Genomic DNA, 6,000 nt, shown 5'->3' with positions numbered 1-6,000 from the left:
ACCACCCCGTCACTTGACAGAGTTCGGCTTGGTTAGCCTGGAAAAAAGGAGACTGAGAGGAGATATGAGAGCCATCTTCAAATATCTGAAGGGCTGTCCCTATATATGGGAGATGGAATTACAAACAATCCACTTTCTTAAGTTTCTGAAGGCTGCTTTTGCAGATACCAGCTGACACCAATCCCAGAATGCTCAGCGCCCAGGGACAGAGGAAGATGGGCAGTTAGCAGCTCTCTGATCTATAAAGGGATCTGTCCATGATACAATGGGCAAAAGATGTGGGACACAATGTACAAATGATAAACTGGGAAAGACTATGGAAAACAGATCTGAAATTTACTTTATTGGGGGGGGACTATATGAAAATGATGTACTGGTGTTTTTTAACCCTAGTAAAACTAGCAAGAATGTATAGAACAAGTAACAATATATGTTAGAAATGTAAAATGCTAGAAGGTACCTTTTATCATATGTGGTGGAACTGTATGAAACTAAAAAATTCTGGGAAATGATATATAACAAAATAAAAAAAAATGTTTAAAATAACATTTACTTTTAAAAAAACCTGGAAGCTTTTCTATTAGGAATTATAGGTACCCAGATTCCAAAAGACCAGAGGAAATTGTTTATGTATGCTACAACAGCCACCTGGATGTTACTAGCCCAGAGATGGAAGGACAAGACAGCCCCAACCAGAGAAGAATGGCAAATCCAATTAATGGACTATGCTGAAATGGCAAAAATAACTGGGAAGCTCAGGAATCAAGATGACAAGAAATTTAAAAAAGAATGGGAAATGTTTATAATGTACAGACAAAATGATTGCAAACAGGTTAAAATATTAGCAGGATTTTAAGTACGCTGGTAATGTAATTGATCATTTAGATAATTTCGAATGATGAAAAATTGATATGCAGTTGAAAACAGAATCAAAAGAACCCATGGAGGGGATGGAGGGAAGACAGGAAATTCAGAGTAAGCTCTTTATATGGATTTTGCACTGTTTTTCAGTTGTATCTTTATCTTTTTGTTATTTTCTTTTTCTTTTGAAAATCAAATAAAAAGATTTATTAAAAGGGGGGATCCGTCCCCTGAGAAACAGCGGCATCAACAATGGGAGCAGGAAGAGGTCCTTGAGCTATTGCAGTCATGAGCCATTTCAGCCTTTGTAGGTCAAAACCAGCACTTTCAAGTGGGTCCAATTCAAAGTTCTTTAGCTAGGAATAGATGACCCTCAGGGAGCATTCCAACTTTACAATTCTAGGGTTCTCTGAATTGCTCCATTTTGACCTGGAAGTGAATGTATCTAGTATTGCTTCCCTTGACTGGGACACCAGGACGTAAATTCCCAGCCAGCCATGAAGCTCACAGGATGACCCTGGGCCAGTCACTCACTACCTTTCAGTCTAGCCTACCTCACAGGGTTTTTGCCAGGACGAAATGAAGAGGGGGAGAACTGTGTGCCCCACCTTGAGCTCCCTGGCAGTTTGGACCCCTTGAGGGTACACCAAGAAGCTGCAGACTCTGCACCCCTACATTCTGTTGACAATTGGAGGCCTTTGAACCAGGTGATTCACGCCCCTTAATAATCCTCCTGTGTGTTAATTTATCAAAAGTTACACCTTTTTCTGTGGCATCACAATTTTGGGAGGATATTGACAAGCTGGAAGGTGTGCAAAGGAGGGGGACCAAGATGATCAAGGTTCTGGAAATGAAGCCGTATGAGGAATGGTTGAGGGAGCTGGGTAGGTGTAGCCTGGAGAAGAGGAGACTGAGAGGAGATATGAGAGCCATCTTCAAATATCTTAAGGGCTGTCACATGAAAGATGAAGCAAGCTAGTTTTCTCCTGCTCTGGAAGGCAGGGCCCAAATCAATGGATTCAGGTCCCATGAATGGAGATCCCAATTGAACTCTGGGAAGATCTTTTTGAAGGAAAGAGTTGTTTGACCATGGAATGGACTCCCTCAGAAGGTGGTGGACTCTCCTTCAGTGGAGAATTTTAAGCAGCGATTGGATGGCCACCTGTCAGAGATTCTTTAGCTTGGACGAGGTTACCCTCAGGGTCCCTTCCAACTCTATAATTATAGGATTCTCTGATGATAATTGCAAACTTGCTGCATTTTGACCTGGAAATGAGATGGGTCTAGCATGGCTTCCCTCCCACTCTCACCAGCTGCCCCCCCCCGAACCTCCTTCAGAACTAGGTCAATTCCCAATTCCACGGGTTTGCACAGAAACACCTGCCAGTTACTCCCAAATCAAATAAAAGTCACAGGATGGAGAGGAACTGGCAGAGCCCCCACCCCAGCCCAGAGCCCCCTTTCATACAAGGCACCACCACACAGAGGTTTCCAATGCTTGCATTTATTGAAAGGAAAAGCTAAAGCAAATGAGCAGGCAAACCCAATCCTAAACCCAGTTACAAAGAAGTCAGCCTCACTGAGCACAGCAGGACTTGCTCTGGAGTAAACGGGCAGAAAGGATTGGGCAGGGATGGATCCTTCCCAGAAGCGCCTTCAGCAGCAGCAGCAGCAGTGAGCAGAGAGGTTTCTGCAGAGGTGCAGTCAAGGCAGCTGTATCTCCAGAGAAGAAATGGGGTGGTCTTCCTTTTGTCAGAGGTGATGCGTGATGGGTCTGCTGTAGAGTTGAACAATAAAGAGAGGAAGCACCATGAATACGGGTGGGAGGGTGCTCAAAACAGGCCAGGGACCCCCTGAAGACCAAAGAGCTGGATGCTATCAGAGTTGGGAGTTCATGGCGGTTGTGGTGGTTTGAGTTGGTGAGAGTGTGACTTTCTGCTGAATGTGCAGAGGTTGGGAGAGTTCTCCATCCCAAACTCAAATTCCTCCTTACATGGTCTGGTGCTGATAATCCAAAACATCTGGTGGCCACCTGTTTGACAAAGGCTGCCCTCTACGCTTTCAAAAAACCTTTTTTCACATGGAGCTTGTTCTCAAGCTCCTGTTTTCAAGTCCAAGTGGCTCCAAATGTCTTTAGGGAATTCTCAAGGTCCAAACCAAAAACAGTCATTTGGGAGAATTTAGTGAGTGCCCCCCCCGTGGCGGTTTAGCGTCAAAGACAGGGAGAAGAAGCAGAGCTGTAACTCTCTGGCCTTTGTGGTCATGTCTTTTTGAGATGCCACAGAGTAATTTCCAGACACAGGTATGGTTTTGCATATAACTCACCTTAGCTGCGCTTGCAGCAACGCCTGTCTCCCGAACACTTCCCAATCTCTTTCTCGCCTTTGTTGCAGGTTTTTCTGCAGCTGCCCCCATTGTTCTGGCAATCCTGGGTGGGACGTTGAGCTCCGGTGAAATCTGCAGGGGAAAGCGAAGAGAAAAGTCCAGTATATCTGAAGGAGCGTCTCCACCCCCATCGTTCTACCTGGACACTGAGGTCCAGCACCGAGGGCCTTCTGGCAGTTCCCTCACTGCGAGAAGCCAAGTTACAGGGAACCAGCCAGAGGGCCTTCTCGGTGGTGGCACCCACCCTGTGGAATGCCCTCCCACAAGTTGTCAAAGAGAACAACAACTACCAGACTTTTAGAAGACATCTGAAGGCAGCCCTGTTTAGGGAAGCTTTTAATTTTTGATGTATTACTGTATTTTAATATTTTTTTTGAAGCCGCACAGAGTGGCTAGTGAAGCCCAGCCAGATGGGCGGGTATAAATAATTTATTATTATTATTATTATTATTATTATTATTATTATTAGTAAACTAAGAGAGTCAGATGCAACTACCAAGGAGAGGATCTACCTGAGAAGGCTGATCCATCTCCCAGGACTGGCCTTCTACACCTTCCACCCTTTGTTCCTCAACAATCCCGTTAGCCAGGACATCTGGAGGGCACCAGGTTGGGGGAGGCTGGTGCAAGATGAATGCAGGAAAGGAGCTGGGACGGAGAGTTAGAACCTCCTCCCTCACCCAAGGCATTCACTGGCTTCCCTGGGGGCCACTAGCAACCTTGGAGAGAGAAGCCCCTTTGTCCAGGAAACTGGCCCACTCTCTTCCCCACCACAAAGCTGAATCTACTGAAATGTGCCATTACAAATTCTATAGCAACAGCTTCTTTGGATCAGATTCCATATTTTGGGATTGGGATGACAATCAGATCCCAAGAGCTTGGCTGCTGGATCAGGCCAAAGGGGACTCATCAAGTCCATCAACCTGGTCTCACAGTGGCCAATCAGATGCCCCATTTGGGAAGCTCATAAGGGGGACAGAGGGGCAAGAGAATTCCCCACCCATCCCTTTGGGATTCCCTGCAAGTGGGTTTCAGATGCAGGTTTAAATGGAATAAAGTGAAGAGCTGTGGAGCTCAGAGAAGAAGCATCTGAGAAGAAGGCCTTACCTGGAGCCACCAGCATCAGGAGGAGGAAGGCAAGAGAGAGGAGGCAGAAGATCTTCATGGCTGGAGGTTGGTGGGAGTCCTGGAGATGCCTGAAGCCAAGTGGAAGAGCAGTTGACAGTGGAAGGAGAGGTCCCTCTACTTAAAGGTGGATGGAGGACTGTTGAAACCTTGTGGGAAGCCAAATGTCTTTTACAGCATAGATGTCACAATCCCTGTGGGGCAGAAGAAGATGAGAATTGCTTTCTGGATTTGAGTAATGCTCTTGTGCAAAACCACATATGGAAGAATGACCACAAACCAGGCTAGTGTCACTGACTGACAAAGAGAAGCTGAGAGAGTTGTTTCTGAAACTAGGGCTTTGGAGAATTAATTTCCCAGCTATGCTTTGAGTTTACCATGAAGTTAATAGAGGAAAAGCACGTTCTTGGAGGAGAGGGCTATCAGGGCTCCCGGCTCCCAGGGCAATTTTCCTTCCACTGCTTCAGTCTCTGAACTCCAGTTGCTCACCATCACAAGCAAGTGCATGGCTGTTTCTCATATGTGTGTTTCTAGTAGCCTTCTTCCCAACAATGGTTGACTCTTGTAGGCTGCTGGTCTGATCCAGCAGGGATCTCCTTATGCCCTTTGCAGAATTAAGGTTTCTTCAGATAATGCATTTGAAAAAGATCCTTCACAGCACACAGTTAAAGAATGAAGTTTGCTCCTACAGGAGATAGTGCTACCAAATTAGATGGTTTTGAAAGGCTCTTTTTTGTGGGTTATCAATGGCTACTGGTATCCCACTGTATGGGTTTGGGTTCCCTTCATGTGACTGGGGAACCGCCTTGGAAAATTCAAAGAAGAGTCAGTTTGGAAGGATGATTCTGTTCTGGTTCACATACTGTTGTGGAAACTGCAAATTATCTGGGCAGGCCTTTAACGGCCAGCTGAATTGAATGTCTCCCATTTCCCTGGCAAAAACACAAGGAGGACCCCACTGGCAGGCAATCCATTGAAGAATGACAGTTCTTAGAGATTCTTACAGTTTGTTTCAACTCTGCATTTCAATATTTGATGAGTGCCAAACCCCCCCCCCCCACCGGGGCTTATTTGTAAATAAATTAATATCTATATGTCGTTCTTCTATTTCCCATTTTTGGGGGTTTTTTTTGGATGCTGAAGGTTCTTTGCTATTGCCCCCTCATCAGTGATGAGCAATTATTCTTCAACATCTACTTCGTTGGACTGGTCATGTGGTTTAGATGCCTGATTATCATCTTCCAAAGCAACTACTCCATTCCCAACTTCACAATGGAAAACATAATGATGGTGGACAACAAAAGAAATGTCCACTGTGGCAGAGAGAGAGAATGCCAGTCCTTGTCAATCCCAAGTCCTTGTTGGGATGGGGATCAAAGGGGGAAGATGGGAGATCTGGACACAGGTTGCATCACAGCCTTCGCTAAACTGGTGCCCTCCAGATGTTAAGGACTACTACTCCCATCGCCCTATGCAGGACCATGTGAGGCTGCGGCTGCTGGGAACTTTGGCTTTTCTATGCTGCTTATTTGTGAAAAGAGCCTCTCATTGGTTTACAAAAGAGAGTGTGAGCTTGTGGGAGAGAGCAAGGGGTGCTGGACTAGACAGGCCTTTGGGCTGATCCATTTC

General features: G+C 45.6%; 1 long non-coding RNA gene across 1 annotated transcript; it reads right to left on the bottom strand.

Annotated features, from left to right (window-relative positions):
• Window positions 1-2,349: 2,349 nt before the first annotated feature.
• LOC307211623 lies at window positions 2,350-4,504 on the bottom strand. The gene is made up of 3 exons (XR_013836546.1): window positions 4,354-4,504; window positions 3,187-3,318; window positions 2,350-2,638 (listed from the first exon to the last, which is right to left on the bottom strand). It is a non-coding gene; the product is annotated as an uncharacterized lncRNA (long non-coding RNA).
• Window positions 4,505-6,000: the final 1,496 nt, after the last annotated feature.

This window comes from Podarcis cretensis (genome assembly GCF_951804945.1).
Source record: "Podarcis cretensis genome assembly, chromosome: 3".
NCBI lineage: Eukaryota > Metazoa > Chordata > Lepidosauria > Squamata > Lacertidae > Podarcis > Podarcis cretensis.
This window is presented reverse-complemented; position numbering and strand designations above follow the sequence as displayed.